Source organism: Amblyomma maculatum, chromosome 7, assembly GCF_055883805.1.
Source record: "Amblyomma maculatum isolate TAMU_Amacu chromosome 7, ASM5588380v1, whole genome shotgun sequence".
Classification (NCBI taxonomy): Eukaryota; Metazoa; Arthropoda; class Arachnida; order Ixodida; family Ixodidae; genus Amblyomma; species Amblyomma maculatum.
Window position 1 is genome coordinate 27452566 of NC_139350.1, and position 21008 is coordinate 27473573.

At 44.2% G+C, this 21008-nt stretch overlaps 1 pseudogene; it reads right to left on the reverse strand.

The window, feature by feature from the left end:
• Positions 1-16119: 16119 nt before the first annotated feature.
• LOC146182863 (uncharacterized) lies at positions 16120-17366 on the reverse strand (annotated as a pseudogene).
• Between the last annotated feature and the right edge of the window lie 3642 nt (positions 17367-21008).

The following is a 21008-nucleotide window of genomic DNA, read 5'->3' on the forward strand; positions in this document are numbered from 1 at the left end:
TATGGCGCTAATAAAAATAGCGTCATCAAAATAAATCATCCACTCTCTGGCACCTAAACTAATAATTAATGCCTTTTTAACCTGCATTTTCGATTGCTCACGCATGCACTCTTCTTTCAGTGAAAACTAAACTCCAGCCAGGCAGTACAACCAGAACAGCAGCCCATCTCGAACACCTCAAAGTCAATCCGATCCAATCCGGCAATAAAATGTTGGTGCCATCGCTTCAGATTTTGTCGTTACTTGGTGCTTCGTTAGAATCTCGGTTTTCCAAGCTCGTTTTGCGTTGTTTGTTTAATTGTGGTTTAAGCTATGGCTTTTTAAGCGAAAACTTAGGAATGCTCCTGCCAGTACTAAGTGTCTTGCCTATAACAACGGCGTAAGAGGTAAACTCGAGTATGCGGCAATTGTATGTGAAGCCCCCCCCCCCCCCCCCCCCGCCATAATAAAAAAGATATCATACAACTCGAGCGTGTGCAAATAAAAGCTGTGCGATTTATATTGGGCAAATATAGAAGACATGATTCACCATCTACGCATATGAAACAACACAACATACACGCCCTAGATCATGAAAGAAGGTTAGTCGCATTATCTTATTTATCACTGCTTACAAGGAAAAAGTGAAATAAAGTTGCCTAAATGCGTCAAAGCGCATTTTACGAGGAGAACCGGACACAGGCATGAACACTCACGGGCACCAATTTTCGCCTCCAAAAACACTTAAAAAAAAGTTACTTCCCCAGAACTGTATCTGAATGGAAGGCTTTTTCTCCTCATATTTTTCTGTCCAGCAATTTTGCAACAGAGTTGGAGCGTCATCTCCTTATTTCATGACTTTTGGTTTTGGTTTGTTTTTTGTTGCGATGGGGGGGGGGGGGGGGGGGCTGTCTACATCTTCAAATTTAATTGATTGTTTGACTGTTTTTTTCTCTATGGATATGTTTGTCATTTCTTGTATTGCAAAATGTTTGAATATGTCCCTCCTGCTAGAACCATGCATGGTCCGCAGTATTTCAAAAATAAATAAATAAAAACATAATGTGTTGTCACTTGGCTCTGCTACAAAGGTGATCTGCCATTTTTGCGCTAATCAAGACCTTCTTTTGGCCCCTGAATCTTTCGTAAAGAGCCACAGTGTCGTGCCTAGACTGATTTCATCCAGACACTGACGCTTTGTTATTTGGATGAAGGGTTGGATGAAACGAGCGGCTAGTCACTATTACATTTAAAAGTGCTTGAACATTATATTTTTGAGGCTATCACTGAATTGGTGAAGCGCTATAAAGCATCATAACCTACTGCACACTTTCTTCCCCTGGCATGAAAGTCACAAACACAGAGCGGTTACAACCGCGCGGTGATACGTACCTGCTGTCACTAGACGGGGGCAGCGGGCAGCATTCCGGGCGTTGGCGAGCGTACCAAAAGTCTCTGGAAAGGAGGGGCTCACGCCTCTCTCTCTGCCTGTGCCTGATATCATGAGCGTTATGAGTGTTTGGTAATGTTTTATAGGAATCGTTCAAGACAGAGTAGCTTTGCAATAAGGGAGTTATTAGTAACGTCCGCCCGTGCGCAGCCACACAACGATTTCGCACTTGAAGAAAAATTCCTCCTTAGGTGTGAATCGTGAATGGTACGTTAGTTTTCAGTTGTTATTAAAAGGAACGCGCCTAAAGCATAGTGTCACAACGACAGCAATTTTGCATTCGCAGTGGTCCGCGACTTTGCTATCTTGTTAATGCCCTATTTTGCAGTGGGGATACGGCCTGCCCGTGGATTGGTGCCGCAATAATGGCACGTAATGGAAAGAAAACATAGGCTGAAAGTGCAGTGAAAATATTACTTTTACATTATATTGACTGACTTCCTTTGGCTTGCATAGATTGTACGTGTAGTCACGGTATGTTGCTGTGTGCAGAAGCAATATACCGCAAAATATAAACGTTGTGTCAGGTTTGTTGACTTCACAATACTGTCCGCATAAATCCCAATCTTTGCACATGGAACACAGTGTGATGATGCAGTTCATTCGTGCAGCCTCGTCAGAAATGTTATAGCCTATAGAGCTCAATGCTCAGCCTGAAAGCAGAGCCTGATGGCGCGCTCTGGGCGCTTGGGGCTTACTCAGTTTGAGCTCTAGTTTTTAAGATATGCTGTCAGTGCCCTGCTGTGTGATTCGACAATGAACATAGGAACAACGGCGCAACGACGACGGCAGAACACGACAACTCAAGCACACACTACTAGCTATTATTATGAAAAAAAGGAGCCAAACTTCTTCCTTCACACCCAAGCAGATGACACATCTTAATCTCGCAAAATCCTTATATCACCCGCGCAAATAAGCAATGAGCGTTTTTCTTTCTAAGAAATAAAATATTACTAAATAAGCCAAAGCACTGTCTGACCAAAACTCATGAAGGTGGCGCGTGAAATTTATAGGCTTTATTGATAAAAAAGAAAGGCAGCAAATATGTCAGCGACACCACACTAGCTATGCGCAGAAATAAAGTTTCTTGAAGCATTTTTGTGCATTCTGTGAGGGTTGTGTGGGAGCACTATTTTGCTTTCCGTTGTGTTTAAGTGTTTCGGCTTCTGACTGGTCTCAGTGTGTGGCGATGCTTTTTCTGTCTCTGTTTCGACTTTGTTTCATTTGCTGAACACTGCTTTGCCTAAAATATTTGGTGTCTTATTTGCTGGAAGGGTAAGACGATCATTGCTGATCACTCTTATGTACAGGTGATGGACAGGTTTTGGTGACATTGCGGTGTGTCATGTGCTTGGGTGTGAGGGAAGTTTGACTCCTTGTTTTCATTAAAATGATTGGTAGAATGTACATTTGTTATTTCTTTCTTTGTGCGGTCTTCATTGCGCGGTTGTTCCCGTGTATCATCAGTTTGAGCAGAGTATAGCAGGACGAGGACATAGTACTGAGGGACAGGACAAATAGGAGCTCAACTCGACTATTAAAAGGAAAAAATATATATAATGTGAGCATGTAAAGGGTGCCAATAAAATCAAAGATAAAATCGGGTAAAACCTGACATCAATGCAATCTCCTTGCTCAAAAGAAAAACAGTCTATGGTGACGCACTCGTCTTTGAGCTTTGCGTGTTGCTATGGATATTTTTCAGAATAGTCGTTTGTTCCCAAATTGGGGAACATTTCCAATTGCTGTCACATTCGTGACAGTGAACTGCAGGCAGGTTTCTGGACAATGAAGTTTTATTATAATTGTTGAGCTCCTTTAGTCTTTTTGATACATTTGACAAAGGAAAACACTAGTTGTACCATGCGGCACAAGCGTTCTTTGGATGTGCCGAAGGCCTGGTATACGCCATACAACTATCTTGTGACCAGGAGTACATTTACAATACCGGCTGATCAATCAATCAAATACTCATGGATGGAGCAGAGCAATGATATCAACCAGAAACCAGGTTGCTGGCACAAATTTGAGAGTAGTGGAAAATTCTCCTGTATTTTTGAACAAACAACTACTACAAAAAATGCGGCAATGATCTGAAACTAGAAATAGCGGAGGCCACCATGGTCGTAAAATTCAAGGATCAATGTGTCAGCACGGCCTTTGCCTTCCTCTCAAGCAAAAGAAATTGCATTCATCTTTGGCTTGATCTCATGCTGTCTATTCTTCACACCCTTGAAATGAATTCATTTTATACATTTTTCCTCTAATAGTCCTGTTCACCACTTGTTTTTCCTGTGCGTTTTTCTATGCTCTGTCCTCATCCTACTACACACAGCTGAAACTAATGGAAATTCAACTAGCCCAACAAATTGTTCTCTGTGTATCACGCACCAACTAGATCCACAACCTGCCATTCATCAATGAGCCTTGCGTGCAAAGTAATTCTGGCAAAGGCCATATTTTTTGCATCATGACATCTGCTAGTATGCTGCAAATGTGTGTCACATAAGTTGCTCTCTTACACTTCATTCCTGAGCCATGTGCTGTGGAGGTGACTGACTTGTGCTACCAGCTGTATAATACCTGTTTTACAGCAGCAGAGGGCACTTATATGTTTAAACTTTATATGTTTATGGGAAGATGAGTTAACAAGAGGCTCCTAGAACATCGTAATGACTGTGGGAAAATCAGCCACCCTGGGAATCTTGCGCAACATTGCTGGCGGTGCGAAACAACCGAAAGCAAATCATTATTCCACAGGACTGCAATTGTAGGCGAACAAAAGGAAAGAATTGAAAGAGACATCCTAGAAGCCTTCTTATTGAGTCAGCAGAAAACGATACGTGTGTTAGTACATCATCTGCGGCTCTCACAAAGGAGGAGCTAGATATGACAGCTGTGCAGAAGCGGAGTTGTGGTCGAAGTGATAACGTGCGTGATCACACGCATGAATGATGTGTTGGTGATTTGACGAAAATGCTATATGTAGATGTACGTGTTTTGTCGATAAAAATAAACTGTTCTACGTTTGCGCTTCATTCGTGCGTCGTCTTTCACCTGTCTCTGTCTATCAAGTAGCGCAGTATTCCCCAGTATGTTTAAAATGTAGTGCAGATTTCTTTCCCGCACATAATCAGCCCTTTGTTTTTAGTACAAAGAGAAGGGAATATCCAGCTATGTGCAGTGAAATCGTATATAGTGCCAAGGCTCTTAGTCGCAATAACTTGCCACTGTGTAGCAAGAATCGGACTGAATCTATCACTATTTATTTGGCTCTCTATGTGGTCATATCTGTAGTGTCTGCATTGCATATTGCAGACGTTTTTCACTATGGTATGCGTTTTCAGTGTGTTTGGAAAACATATTTATTGAATTTCAGCTTTCTTGCAGTAATGCAATGGTTAGGGCGCTCGGCTTCCGTACCCAAGGATGCGGAGTCGAATTCTGACCACGGTGGGTACTTTTCAATAGAGGCGGTAAGCAAACCGCTTATGTGCTGTATGATATCAGTGCATGTTAAAGACCCCCAGGCGGTTAACTGTTTCGGAATCCTCCACTACGGCTTCTTAGCCTTAAGTCGCTTTGGGGCGGTAAACACTACCAATCAAACCAAACCTATATTTTGTGGAAACAGTGCGAAACACAGTAAACAAGAAAGATGACGGGTTGAGCAGTTTTTTTTTGGTTAGCACGCCAAAATGAGCTCGATAAACTATAAGTTACCTGTAATAACAAGGAATGCGCAGCTGTTGGTGTACCATTTTGCGGAAACAGCGCGAAACAAAACGGAAAACCTTGTCCCGTCTTTCTCCTCCGCTGTGTTTCGCGCTTTTTCCAAAAACCTGCCATACCAACTAGCTCGGCTTTCCGTGTCACTACAAACATATAATGGATTTCAACAAGTAATTCCGATGCAAAAATGGTATATGTCCTTCAATGGAAAAGGTTATCGCAGGCTATGTCTATCTGTGGACTTTTATAGTCAGCTATAAAGTGCCATTGGAATATCTATAGGCAGCTATAGAAAATTCTATACCACTTTGTCTATAACTTCTGAACTATACAAAATCTATTTAGCTAACTACAAAAAACCATATCTCCGTGAAGCTATATATTATGAGTAGTACAGTTATCTTTAGCTGTCTAAAGAAATTGAAATGCCTCTAAAGCTACAGACAGCAAGCCATAAAATCAGTTTTAGCAAGCTATAGAAACGTTTATGCTCCTGAAGCTAAAGACTATTAGTAATACAATTATCTTCAGCTGTCTGTGGAAATTTGAATGTCTCTAAAGCTAGACTGCAAGCCATAGAATCAGTTTTAGCAAGCTACAGAAACGTTTATGCTCCTGAAGCTATATAACATTAGTTATACAATTATCTTTACCTGTCTGTAAAAATTTGAATTGCTCGAAAGCTACATAATGCAAGCCATAGAATCAGTTTTAGTAAGCTACGGAAAATTTTATGCTCCTGAAGGTATGGACTAGTCATACAGTTATCTTTAGCTGTCTGTAGAAATTTCAATGCCTCTAAAGCAACAGACTGCAAGCCATAGAATCAGGTTTAGCAAGCTATAGAAAGTTTATACTCCTGATGCTATAGAATATAAGTAATACAGTTATCTTTAGCTGTCTATAGAAATTTGAATGCCTCTAAAGCTACACACTGCAAGCCTTACAATCAGTTTTAGCAAGCTATAGAAAAGGTTTTGCTCCTGGTGCTATAGAATATAATACAGTTATCTTTATCTGTCTATAGAAATTTGAATGTCTCTAAAGCTACAGACTGCAAGTCATGTGAGCTGTTTTAGCTGGCTATAGAAACTTTTATGCTCCTGAAGCTATAAATTACTAGTCATGCAGTTGCCTTTAGCTGTCTATAGAAATTGGAATGTCTCTAAAGCTGCAGACTGCAAGCCATATAAGCTGCTTAGCTGGTTATAGAACAGTGTATGCTCCTAAAGCTCTGGACTAGTAGTCATCCAGTTTTATTTATCTGCCAATAGAAATGTAAATACCGAATGCTACAGGCTGAAAGCCATATAAGTTGCTTTAGCTGGCTATAGAAAAGTGTATGCTCTTAAAGCTATAGACTAGTAGTCATACAGTTATCTTTATCCATCTATAGAAATGTGAATGCCTCTACTGCTACAGGCTGAAAGCCATATAAGTTGCTTTAGCTTCCTATAGAAAAGTGTATGCTCTCAAAGCTATAGACTAGTAGTCATACAGTTATCTTTAGCCATCTATAGAAATGTGAATGCCTCTACTGCTACAGGCTGAAAGCCATATGACCGTTTTTAGCAGGCTATGGAATATTGTATGTAGCAAAGCTATAGACCAGTAGTCAGACACCATTATATGAAGGTACATATATTGTCAGTTCGAATCCCTCGTGCGACTTGTTCTCTAATTTGATTAACAGTTGTGTGCTGTGCGCAACAGGAAATCATATTACATCAACCGCAATGCTGTATGACAAATGAACTGCATGACAATCTAGGTATAATCGGAGGGAGCACTGTCGTCGCATGGAAGTTCGCCTGCGGCGACTACCTCCGATCCACGATGGTTTTAGTCGGTCGGACTGCTGGCCAAGTGTGAGTCCTTTAGTCATCGAATTGAAAATAAGCATCGACGATGTAGAGCATGACACACACGCACACACGCGCGCGAGAATTTTTTACAGCTGACCATACAAAATGGAAAAAAACTGCAACACTTTAGGACAAGAGAATTAGTTCATAGTTTATAAACTTCTATAGCATGCTATAGCTTTTTGGCCCAAATATCTATAGCCGATCGTAGAAGAGATTTTCTGTAGCTGACCATAAGACTTTGTACGCGACCATATAAAATGCTGAAGACTACAGCACATGGACAACTATAAGTCTATAGAAACGGGTAAAGAATTCTATAGCACAGCCTATAGCAACATCTAAAGACTACCATAGGAACGGATGTATCTATTTGGGCCAAATATCTATAGCCGACCATACAAATGATTTTCTATAGATGGAGAAAAAAGTTTATACCTGACCATAGAAAATGCTAAAGACTGCAGTACATAGGAAACCATAATTTTATAGAAAAGGTTAAAGACTTCTATAGAACGGACTACAGAAAAATCTAAAGACAGCCATAGAATCGGATATAGACATTTGGGCAAAATTTCTATAGCCGATCATACAAAGGATTTTCAATAGCTGACCATGGGAAATTTTTGAATGGGTTTTGGTTGTGTTGCGTATGAGTTTTGAATTGCGAAAAGTATATAGGGTTGCTCTTCTAGCTACAAAGCCGAACTTTAAGATGTTGTGGGTTTGAATCCTAGTGGTAGCATGTAGTCGTTTTTTGCTTTCTGATCAACATTTAGCCATAGATAATTACTTTTACACCCCATTCATCAAACCTACCAGTTAAAATGAAATTTTAATTACTCCTTTTATGCTTTTCTAGACATTCGTGACTGTTGGCTCTCTATGTAATGTCTCGATTTTGTAGTAATCTTTCTGGCACCCATTGTATAAAATGTGTATGATCCAAAGGCTGCGCTTCTTGCACATCTGACTTTCACATCTGGTTGCATGAGCAGTTTGCTGTGTGAAGCGTTTCTTTTAGGTTACTATTTCCTATACACCGTCTCGAAAGCCGTTTGCAGCACAGCCACAAGCAGGGTGACTGGTCCCAATCTTGGAACATCTTGCCTGTACACTATAAAAGATACCTGTGCTGCTCCTAGCAACCACACCAATTTGTCGGGGGGAGGGGAGATTGACAGGGATGGTGAAGTAAAATTTCGTATTACAGTGCCCATGACTCTAATGACTCAGGTCACCTTTTCCTTTCACAGTGCTGCACAGAGCTTCTCAGACTTGAGCGTAAGCTTCTCAATTAAACATTTTGCTTAATACCTGCTGCAAGTAAACCTGCCTTTTAAGCTGTTTAATTCCTATTAACCATGATTGCAAATCAGGCATTAGTTTTTTTGTGCCTTTAGAAGATTTTCTTTTATTCCATACCCTATAAGACTGAGAAGGTACGCACACAACACAATTTACGCTTTTGCTTTTAAGTCCTGTGGTGCCAGGCTGTAATTTCAGGTGGGCCCGAAATTGTATCTTGGTATTGCTTATTATTATTATCAGAATGGTAGGCTGATAAACAGGAGTAGTTTATTATCTAGTCTCACATAACATATTGGGAAAAATGGCTGTTCATATTTTTCTCTTTTTGAAAATTTCTGCAAGCATTACTTGGAACAGCATTGTACTTAATTATTATTTTGTTGTCTTTGTTTCATGTACTCTGTGCATTGTAAACACTGGCGTGTCTCTTTATTTCCACGAAGATGCAATATTATGTGGCATGAAAGATGAATAGGGGGTTGTTTCTTTCAAGAAATTTATTGCTGTTTCTTCTGCTTACAAATTTTCTTAACCTTTCATTGATGGTACTGCATTTTTTTTTCAGAAAAAACGTCGAATTTCGATCAGCAAGTGGTGAGAATATTCCCTGCAGACGGTAATCATCACACGACATGAAGCTTGCGCTGGTGTGACCATCTTCAAGACCTAAAGCAGGTTTTAATGGGGCGATGACAGGGTCGTTCGATGTATTGTCGTTGTATGCTTCTGTGAATAATATTGACCCGTAGCCGTTTGGGCTCGGAACTGGAAGGTTGGTTTAAATGGAGGTTGACCCAGAAGCCACCGGAGAGCAGTTCCAGAGCATCTAGAGACGGTTGGCACCCAACTTCAGCCTCCTCGCAAAGGGCCACTTCTTTATGTGAGCGCATGAGACTCGCGATGAGCAGCCGCCCGGCGGCTGCTGTTGCACACATTGTATTTCTCTCCCCTCTATAAAAACTTCGATCCGAAGAACTCGAAAGGAAAAAATCAAGTAAGCAAGAATTATGCGGTAAGGCGGTGTGGTAATATTCTAGGGCAGTTCTCGCAAAAGGTGCGGCTTCCTGCGCACGACGTGAACCACCTCGAGTTTCTGCTGGCGGCTAGTTGAAAAGCCGCCCGGAAGCACTTCGTACGTGACCTCACTCAGCTAACGCAGCACTTTGTTTGGGCCAAAGTGCTGTTTCAAAAGTTTCTCAGATAGTTCACGACGTCGTGACGGAGTCCAGAGCCACACTTTGTCATCCGATTCGAAGGTCACTACACGGTGGCGGTGATTGTAACGCTGGCCGTCTCGGCCTTACTCGTTCCGGATGCGTGCCCTCGCCCGCTGTCGCTCTTTTTCTGTGCGCTGAGTAAACGTCTCGGCGCCAACTTCGAGATCTCGGCCGTCATGGGCAACATGGCTTCCAGCATTGTCGAAACTTCGCGGCCATACGATACGGAGAAGGACGTCATTTGTGTTGTTTCCTGCTGGGCCGTGTTGTACGCGAATGTGACGTACGGCAGGGCGTCATCCCAAGACCGATGTGCAACATTCACGTACATTGACGTGTACAATGTCGGCGAGAGTTTTGTTCACACGTTCTGTCAAGCCATTAGTCTGCGGATGGTAGGCAGTTTACCTGCGATGGGTAGGGCCGCTCAGCTGCATGAGAGATTCCAGCAGCTTGGCAGTGAAAGCAGTGCCTCGGTCTGTTATTTTACCCGCTGGGGGGCCGTGCCTTGGGACGATGCGTTCGATGAAACAATTCGCTGCCTGTATTGCGGTACCATGCTGGAGGGCCTTTGTTTCACCGTAACGCGCGAGGTAATCTGTAGCGACGATTATCCAACGGTTGCTCGAAACAGAATTTGGAAAGGGACTTAAAAGATCCATGCCAACTTGTTCGAATGGGTATCTTGGCACTTGAACAGGATGCACTGAACCGGCAGGTTTCAAAGACGGTGTTTTCCGTCGCTAGCAATCATGGCAAGTTCGCAAGTAATCTCGTACTGCGGCCGCAAGGTTTGGTAATTAATAACTCTTCTTAATCCGGGCCAGAGTTCTAGCATACCCCAAGTGACCTACCGTGGGTTCGTCATGACATGCTAGCAAGCTTTCTTCGCGAAGAGACTCTGGCACGTCGAGGAGATAATCTCTTCCCGTCGGAGTGAAGTTAATGTTGTATACCACATTGTTTCGCATGCAAAACGATGACTGCGCCCCGGCTGGTGTATGCGATAACGCGGCGATAGTCCGGCTGGCTTATGCAATAACTCGCTCGGCACAGTATTGCGACTGCACGAGTACAGCACCGAAGCCTATATGTTGGTGGCATCTGTGTGGACTAGAGTATCGGCACGTGCATCGAAGTGAGCAAGCACAGGTGTATGCAAGCGGTGCCGTAACTCGTCGATTGCCTTTTGCTGTTCGTCGCTCCAGGTGAAGGCGATATCTCGGGTGAGACGTGTCAACGGAGCGGTAATTTGCGCAACGTTTTCAATAAATCTACGGTAATAAGCGCAGAGGCCCAATAAACGGCGAACTGTCTTCTTGACGCGACGGAGTAGGAAATTTGGTGACGACTGCAGTTTCAGTGGGATTGCGCTGAACAGCTCGATGGCTGACAAAGTGGCCCAAGAACAGAAGCTCTTCATAACCAATGTGACAATTTTGAGTTTTTAACGTGAGGCCGGCAGAGCGGATAGCCCGTAGCAAAAAGAAACGTGGAGGTGTTCCTCGAACGTTTGTAAAAACACAATAAGTTCGTCTAGGTAGACTAGACACATCTGCCGTTTAAAACCAGATAGAACTGCGTCCATCATTCGCTGAAATGTTGCTGGAGCGGGGCACAATCCGAAAGGTAGGACCTTCAGTTCTTAAGGTGTATCGGGCGTGACAAACGTTGTCGTCTCGCAATCGCGTTCATCGACTTCGATCTGCCAATAACCGCTCTCAAGATGAAACGATGAAAAATAGCGCGCCTGACGCAACCGATCTAATCATTTATCAATGCGTGGCAGCTCGTAGACGTAATTTTTGTGACCTGATTAAGCTTACTTTCGTCTACACAGAACCTTAAGCACTTCCGTCTTTCTTCTTAACGAGAACAACAGGTGAAGTCCAGGCACTTTTCGACGGCTCTATAACACCGTTCTTTAACATCTCGTCTACCTGTTGAACAATGACTTCGTGTTCCTGCGGTGTCATTCGGTAGGGGTGCTGTCGGACTGGTCGAGTACGGTAGTCTGTTGTTATGCGGTGCTTGGTCAACGGCGTCTGTTTAACCGCGGAAACGGACGAGAAGCAGTCTTGAAACTGACAGAGTAGATCGACGAGTCTCTCCTTGTCTGCCGGCGATAGAGCAGGATTCCCATCAAGATCGAAGTTGGGCGTTTGGCTGGCAGATGTGTTGGGCTGAAGAAGAGAGCAGTCGTGAGCTTCTTTTGCAATACCTTCAAAGTAGGCTACCATGGTGCCTTTAGCGATGCCTTGACGTTCGGTCTGGAACGTATTAATTATTACGTGCGGCATACCGTTGCTCAGATGGACAATACCGTGTGCAACACAAAGGCCATGATGTAGCAAAAGCTCTCTGTTCAATTCTGTAGCACCGGCGGCACAGTACTAGTCGTACCTGACTCTGACGAGAGCAGACGAACGTGGCGGCATGGATGCATCCGCATCAACGATGCGTAAAAATGTATGGCGTCGTTCGGAGTCAGCCGTTGTCGATGCAGGCGTCGAAAACGTTACAGTACGACGAGAAACACCAATAACGGGACCACGCTCACGTAAAAGGTACATGCCGAGTATGAGGCCCTAGCAGCAGTGTGGCAGGATAATAAAAACGGCAACAAAGACTGCATTGGCGATGGTTACTCGGGTAGTGCACCGTCCGATCGGTGCCATAAGGTGACCGCAAGCAGTATGAATTTGCTGCCCCAGCCATTCAGCTTTTACCTTGAAGAGTCGATTTGCGGAATCTTTAATGATTATCGAGATGTCTGCCCCGCTGTCTAACAAAGCGGTCAATGGGTGTCTGGCGACGAGAACAGGAAGGTCGGCGCTAACGACGTGATAGGTATGAGATGATTCGGAGTGACGGGTTCATGCGGTAGCGGCATCGTCGTCACAGCACCGGGCTAAGTAGTCACGGGGAGGTCTTCGGGACATCGATTTCGTTCATTAGCAACCTGCCCCCTGCTCCCCCCCCCCCCCCCCGAGGTCGCCATCTTTAGTTTCCCACTGCATGGGCTTGGCGACCGGCGCCTCGGCGCATCAGTAAAATCACGGCGGCTGGGTGACGAGTAGCGCACGGGAGACGACGGCTGTGGACAGTCGGTCGAATAGGTTGCCCGGCGGCTGCTGTTGTACAAGCTGCAATATAAAATACTGTGATTCTAATTGCAAAAGTTTAATTCCCAGCTCGCGGCCCATATTACAAAAAACTCCTCCACCGAGAACAACCACCATTTTGAAATGCTCGTGTGACGTCACAAGAGGACAGACAGCGGAGCGTCGTGCACAATGGAGGCAGCAGTATCAAAGGACACGTATGTTTTCTTTTTCATGGACGTATAACACAGCGGTTGTCTCTCAAGCAGAAGTGCAGAAGCTTGAGGAGCAATGGTGGTCGTGGAAACTTTTACACTTGCTCCAAGCTCAATGCTCGTTTTACCACTCAAAAATACACCGCGGACCTCCAACTCCACACGAAAATCATGGTATAAACACTGTCACTCTCAAAGTCGTGAAAGAAAAATATATGAGGGCCCTAGTGCACGAAGAATGTGCGTAAAGAGTGCCATGAACAATATATTCCTCTCTGTACTTATGAAGCAAAGACAAGGTGCGGTTTCAGTAATTTGCTTCCACAGGTTGCAAACAGGCGGCTCCTGGCTTACGGTTTGAAACTAGTATTTCCGCCTAATTGGCGTAGTGTAAGCAGTAGACTCATTATGCGCTTAAGGCTACCTCACATGTGATTCCTGGAGCGTAATAAAGGTACAGGACAACGCTGTAGAGATCCAACTCCATGATCTACACTTCAGCTGCGGTATGCACTTAGTCATAAAGCGGTATGTTGATTTAAAAAAGGAACAGTAAACTCCGCGCTCAACCATCCTGAAGCGATGCAGGCTTTTAATAATGTCTACTTTGTCTTATTTACCACACTCTGTCTAGCGGCTCCGAACATTTTCGTGTACTCAGCATGAGCTGTCGGGCGCATTTTCTTTGATGCTAAGATCGCAATCATTTAGAAAGCGACAGAGCAAATCATTACCGTGTCTTCGCTGGAACGTGAGCCAAAAACAGACGGTACAGAAGTGGTAATGAGACGCCTCTGCCTCTTAAAGCTGCTCAGCGAAGGTGCGTGGTCAGAAGCCATGAAGTGCACTGAGCATATGCGAGCGTGAGCCGGTAGAGGATAGCCGAGAGCTTCCTACCTCGCCGGGTTGACGCAGTGGTTGCGGCGCTCGACTACTGTTCCCAAGGGCGCGAGATCGAATCCCGGCCTCAGCGGCCGCTTTTCGGTGGACGCGAAAGGCAAGGCGCCCGTGTGCTGTGCGATGTCAGTGGACTTAAAGAAACCCAGGTGGTCGAAATTTCCGGAGTCCTCCACTACGGAGTCTCTCATAGCCTGAGTCGCTTCGGGACGTTAAACCCCACAAACCAAACCAAGCCGAGAGCTTCCTCCAATTGCCTTTTTCTTTTTGTATCGAAACGCAGCAAATGATACGAAATGCCTACAGTTTTATTTTGGCTGTTCTTACAATCTCTCACGACTCAGTTCATTAACGACATTTTCCGGCAAACACGAAGTACTCGAAGTCTCACATGCACACCGCCATGTAGTAAAGGTGGTAAAGGGTGCTCTGAGTCGTGCGAGCCGAAAAAGCAGAAGCACTAGACCTAATGACGCAACTCTATCAGCACCCGCTTCTCTACGTATATACCTCGTTTGTTTTTTACTTCAAAGAATGCACTTTAAAGAGAGTAACCGTTAATAATATAAAGAATTTGCATTTATTAGGAAGTATTATGCGCACTTAGTCGGATTTAAAAACTAGTTTGCCAAACCGTGTTCACGTGCCCTGTCACGTGGATTACTATAAAGATATTTACGATGGTTTACCGCAAGATATCGAGTCGCGTCATTTTTTTCGATTTCAATGCCAAATTAAAAATATAAATCCCCATTTCATTTGTTTTACCATGCACATTCTTATCAATACAAATCATGATCTTTTCATTTCCATCAATATCTCGCGACACGTTCCGAGCCGTGTTATGTCCCTTTAAATTCATACGATTTGCCTTACCATATATTATATATCTGCCAGTCAACCTCGAGGCAGCTCTCGAGAGGGAATCGAACCGACGGTGTCATCATCATCATCATCATCAGCCTGATTATACCCACTGCAGGGCGAAGGCCTCTTCCATATTTCTCCACTTAACCCGGTTCTGTGCTGGCTGCATCAACTTGACCCCTGCGAACTTCTTAATCTCATCCCCCACCTAACTCTCTGCCGCCCCCTGCTACGCTTTCCTTCCCTTTGAATCCAGTTTGTTACCCTCAGCGACCATCGGTTATCTTCTCTTTGCACTACATGTCCTGCCCATGTCCACTTCTTCTTCTTAATTTCCACTAGATTGACGGTAACTTGAGTTATTTCTCTGACCCACTCTGCATGCTTTCTATCTCTTAATGTCCAAACAGCTTACTGTCTGTTACGTATAAGGTATTTACTAAGGTGATCGCTAATAGAATCACGACAACCTTAGACTGCAATCAAGCAAAGAATCAAGCAGGGTTTCGGAAACGGTACTCAACTATCGATCATATCCATACCGACGGTGTACTGACCTCTAATTGTGTTTATGTGTACGTAATCGTGTACGCCTTCTCGAAATTCATATCGAAATTGGGAAGCAACTGCGCGTCGCTTATCGCTCCGAGTGGTGTCATACGATTTCTCGTTGAATATAGGACAGACCTCTTAGTCAAGTTGGAGGCTAAGTACCACAAGGGATTCGAACCGACGATAAATGTACCTTCATATGTATGCAATTGCAACTTTATATAGGCTGCTAAATAAAGGTGTATGACTGCTGGTCTGTAGTTTTTGGAATATACAGTATTTTATAGACAGCTAAAACCGTTTATATGGCTCGAAGTATTTAGCTTTAAATATATTTACATCTTATAGGCAGCTAAAGATAGCCGCATGATTACAGGTGTATAGTGTCAGGAACATGAGGTTTGTATAGCTAACTGAAACTGTTTCTATGGCTTTCAGTGGGTAGCTTTAGAGGTATAGACACCTACAGGTAAATGTATATGACTACAAGTCTATACAGCGTGGAGCATATACTTTTCTACAGCCAGTAAAACAGCTTATATCACTTGCAATCTGTAACCTTAGAGGCACTGACATTTCTACAGAAACATAATAATAACTGTGTGACTACTAGTCCATAGCTTCAGAGCATACACTTTTCTATAGCCAGCTAAAACAACTTATATGGCTTGCAGTCTGTAGCTTTAGAGACATTTCCATTTTTGTAGACAGCTAAACATAATTGTGACTAGTATTCTACAACTTCAGGAATACACACTTTTTTATAGCCAGCTAGAACAGCTTATATGGCTTGAAGTCTGCAGTTTTAGAGGCATTCAAATTTGTATACACAGCTAACGATAACGGTGTGACTACTAGTCTATAGCTTGAGGAGCATACACTTTTCTATCGCCAGCTAAAACATGACGAGGAAGAGCAGACAAGCTCTCACTGCGAGACCCATGAAAAGGCGTGGGAGGGCAGTGTGGCGAGTGCGAACGGGATACGGTCATCAGTTAGCATCGGCGATGAAGAGCGTGGAAGATATTCAAGGTCATCGGTTCGCATCGGGGATGAATTGCTTCGAAGATACTCCTGGATATCTTGCGGTTGTTCATCGTAACGAGGTAGCCAGTTGCTCCGGCCTAATCCTCGCAGGCCGAGATCTAGGTATGGGCAGCGGCGGTACATGTGGTCAGGTTCACCACAGTGGAAACACAACGGCCGGCTGTCCGCAGTTCTCCAGATGTCAGCTTTTCGTCGTCTCCGCGGCTCCGAGTATGTGTCATGCTGCGCCAGGTATTCACGGTGTCGAGGACCAGAATCCATAATCCGTTGGTACTGGTGAGGTACGGGCGGAGACCGACGGAGAACGGCAGCATAACTTTCAGCCGGCTGTTGTTCTGCAGCAGCAACCATTGGCCCAGTTGAGATGGCTTCTGGTGTGAGCGCCTGTCGCACTTTCTCACGAACGGCTGTAGCGATGGATAGTGGTGAAGGCTGCTCAGGAGCTGGGAAAAACCTCCTGAGCTCTTCGCGCACGACTTCGCGAATGATTTCGCGGATGCAAGTGAGGCCAGCACCACTAGGTCCAGACGAGGCAAGGCTCGAGACGCTGGGGTAAGTTCCCAGTCGCTGAGAGTGGTTTGTTCGGGTGGCCATTGCGCGCTCAATGTTAGACGCTTCGGCCACAAAACTGGTTACTGTAATCGGCGGATCGCGTATAAGTCCGCAAAAGATCTTGTTTCGGACGCCCCGCATCAAGGCGCGCACTTTTTTTCCTCAGTAGCCTCTGGGTCCCCGCGAGCACTTAGGCGCAGCATGTCCTCTACAAAGCTTCTCACACATTCTGCAGGGCCCTGAATTCGAGCTTGGAGATCTTCAGCGTGCTGTCGCCGGTGCTGGTTCACAAACGTGAGCACCAATTCGTTCTTGCAGAGCTCCCAAGAGGTCAACGCGGCCTCGTGTTTCTCGTACCAGTATCGTGCCGTTGCCTCTAGAGAGAAGTAGATATTCTGAAGGCACTGATCGGGCGTCCACCCGTTGTGGCGCGCATCCCGCTCGTAATGTTGAACCCAATCTTCAACGTCCTCCCGGACACCACCGCGAAATGGGGTGATCGGGTTTGGGGTCGCCGGCACGTAGATAATCCGCGACGTAGCCGCACTGTCGGTTAGCTGCGGCTGGAATGCCATGGTGACGTTAGCCCTGGCGGTCTTCCCCTCAAGCAAGAGTCCGAATTCCGGAGCGTGGCTTTGTTGACGTCGACTGGCGCGGCTTTCAGGTGCTGTAGCAGACTCTAAGAAAATTTGGCGGCCTGTGTTTAAGACCGGGCTTGAATTACGTGTAGAGGTACGCTGCATGGGATTCGCACCCAGCACCTCCATCAAAAGTCACGTCCTCGCCTAAGGACGGGATGATGACAGCGACCGCAGTTCAGCAGGGCGGCAGGAACCGTCGCGACGGCGGAGATACACAGAACAGCGAAAGGATCACCCGCATCAGCGTCTTCACGGAACGCCCTCACTTCCTCTTCTTCTGCTACAATATGGCTTGCAGTAGTCTGTAGCTTTAGAGGCATTAACATTTCTATAAACAGCTAAAGATAACTGCAAGACTACTAGTCTATAGCTTGAGGAACATACACTTTTATATCGCCCGCTAAAAGAGAATATATACAGCTTATATGGCTGCAGTCTGTGGCTTTAGAGGTATTCATATTGCTATAGAGAGCTAAAGACAATTGTATGGAGCATACACCTTTCTATAGCTTGCTGGAACTTATTCTATGGTTTGCAGTCGGTATCTTTAAAGCAATTGCTACCTATATTGACAGCTAAAGATAACTGTATGACTATTATTCTATAGCTTCGCGAACATATGGTTTTCTATAGTTAGCTAAAGAGACGGTATGGTTCAGAAGCTATAGCCAAAGTGTTATATAATTTTCTATAGCTGTCTATAGATATTCCAATGGCACTTTATGGCTGACTATAAATGTCCATTGATAGGCATAGCTGACCATAAACGTTTCCATTAAAGCACATAGGCCATTTTTGTAAGGGAGGGTTTTGAGGTTAGCATTTGACCTGAAAAACTCCGACTTACTAAACCTCACCACAAACTCGAAGTGGTAGTTTCAGTGTGGTTGCTCTGCCTCCAGAAAGAAATGATACCGCTAATTATCAAACTTCATGGCGTGAATTCTGCGTGGTGGCACGTAAGAATGACCACACTATTTTTCATAACATTGAACAGTATGAGCCTGACTGGCTAAGTAAAAAACGAAATTAGCCTTTGTTAAGGATACGATTACTTACAGCAGGCTAACGTAATAAGGGCAGTATAATTGGTCAGTTTCAACTGTTCAGAATGTAATAACATAATCTATCTATTGTCATGGTGACCTTTGTAGGGCCTGGTTTATGCCGCCATGATTATATGTCCTTCAATCTGTAGTACACAAACTCCTATCTATATTTTAGCCTGCACAAATATGAAACTCTTCCCGAATTCAAAGCCGCGTCACACAGCGTTCCTTCACGGCAAGCAAAGAATTTCTTTTTAATAATTTTGTGTACGAGTTAAACTCTCTCTTATATATATATATATTGTAAGGTAACGCGAAGGTCGCTCTTGGCGGATCAGGTTTTATTGGAGGCCTGAAGCCCTGGTCACACACTGCAGCCAACCACACTCCGCGATGACGATGGGTATCTACAAGAGAGAGCAGGATGAAGAAGAAGCAGTAAGTTCACCCGTATAAAAGATGAAGCGCCACACAGTGCTCAAACTATTTCGCCCGAGCAGTTGAAGCGGCCAGCCTGGCCGCAATTATTCAGCAGCATTGCGCCGAAGAAAAGGCTTCATGCGTGAAACGTTAAATATTTCAGTGCCACGGTAACGACTGTCCGGGGGAGGGTAAACAGGGGAGACGCGATAGTTGACCGGGGAGATTTTTGCAAGGACTGAGTAAGGACCAATATAACTATGCTGGAACTTGTCGCAAAGGCCAGGAGTGCGTAATGGTGTCCAAAGTAACACCTCGTCGCCGGGACGGAACGAAACTTGGCGATGGGTTGCATCACAGCGGCACTTGCGGTCTTCCTGGCTAGCTTCCGTGTTGACGCGAGCAAGACGGCGAGATTTGGCCACTCGGGAAAGGAACCGGTCAGGAATAGAGGATAAGGAACTGGCATGTGTAGAAAAGAAAGAAGCATAAAGAAGAGTAGCGACAGAACGGCCGTAAACGAGGAAAAACGAGGTGTAATCTGGGGTCCGCTGTACAGCCGTATTGTAGGCGAACGTAACAAAAGGAAGTATTTCGTCCCAGTTTCGGTGGTCCTGGTCGACGTACATAGTACATAGACAGCATGTCAGAAAGCGTGCGGTGTAACCGCTCAGTCAACCCATTGGTCTGCAGGTGATAGCTGGAGGTCAACTAGGTTACAAACAGCGTCCTCTATTTATACGCTAGGTCTATCAGTATCACTACTGATGACGGTGACCATCTAAGAATAAACCAAAACTGATATAGGTAACACTCATGCAGTCACACATGCGTCATGATGCAGATTACAACTGGTTTAAAATATCAATAAAATAATAACACATGGCGGCGTGACGTTATCCAGAATCCTGCGGAGCCCATGCGTGCGCAAAAGTACATCTCCATTCATCGAATTAGTAAGCATGCTAAGGCGCGTGGCTAAACTGCGGACAGTTTATATAATATATATATATATATATATATATATATATATATATATATATATATATATATATATATATATATATATATATATATATATATATATATATATATATATATATATATATATATATATATATATATATTATATAAACCGTATTATATAAACTGCCACGCGCCTTAGCATGCTTACTAATTCGATGAATGGAGATGTACTTTGTACGATGAATGGAGATGTAAGCCACAGACTGCAGCCATATAAGCTGTATATATTCTATTTTAGCGGGCGATATAAAAGTGTATGTTCCTCAAGCTATAGACTAGCAGTCTATAGCTTGAGGAAGAAGACTAAGGTAATGTTCAACAGCCTCGGGAAGGAACAGCAGTTTACATTAGGTAGTGAAATACTGGAAGTAGTAGACGAATATGTCTACTTAGGACAGGTAGTAACCGCAGATCCGGACCATGAAAAGGAAATAACAAGAATAAGATTGGGATGGAGCGCATTTGGCAAGCACTCGCAGATTATGACTAGCAGCTTACCGGTATCGCTCAAGAGGAAAGTATACAACAGTTGCATCTTGCCTGTACTCACCTATGGGGCTGAAACGTGGAGGCTAACCAAGAGAGTTCTACTTAAGTTGAGGACAACCCAGAGGGCTATGGAACGAAAAATGGAAGGGGTAAAATTAAGAGATAGAAAGCGTGCAGAATGGGTCAGAGAAATAACTCAAGTTACCGACATTCTAGCGGAAATTAAAAAGAAATGGACATGGGCAGGACATGTAGTGCGAAGAGAGGATAACCGATGGTCGCTTAGGGTGACAAATTGGATTCCAAGGGAAGGAAAGCGTAGCAGGGGGCGGCAGAATGTTAGGTGGGCGGATGAGATTAAGAAGTTCGCAGGGGTCAAGTGGATGCAGCTAGCACAGAACCGGGTTATGTGGAGAAATATGGGAGAGGCCTTTGCCCTGCAGTGGGTATAATCAGGCTGATAATGATATATATATATATATATATATATATATATTGTTAGCCTTCCGTGGATGTTCTTTAATTTGTTCATTCCATGATCTTCCTCTTTCATTTGTACATACCATCATCATCGTCCCGCGGCGCCAGCTCC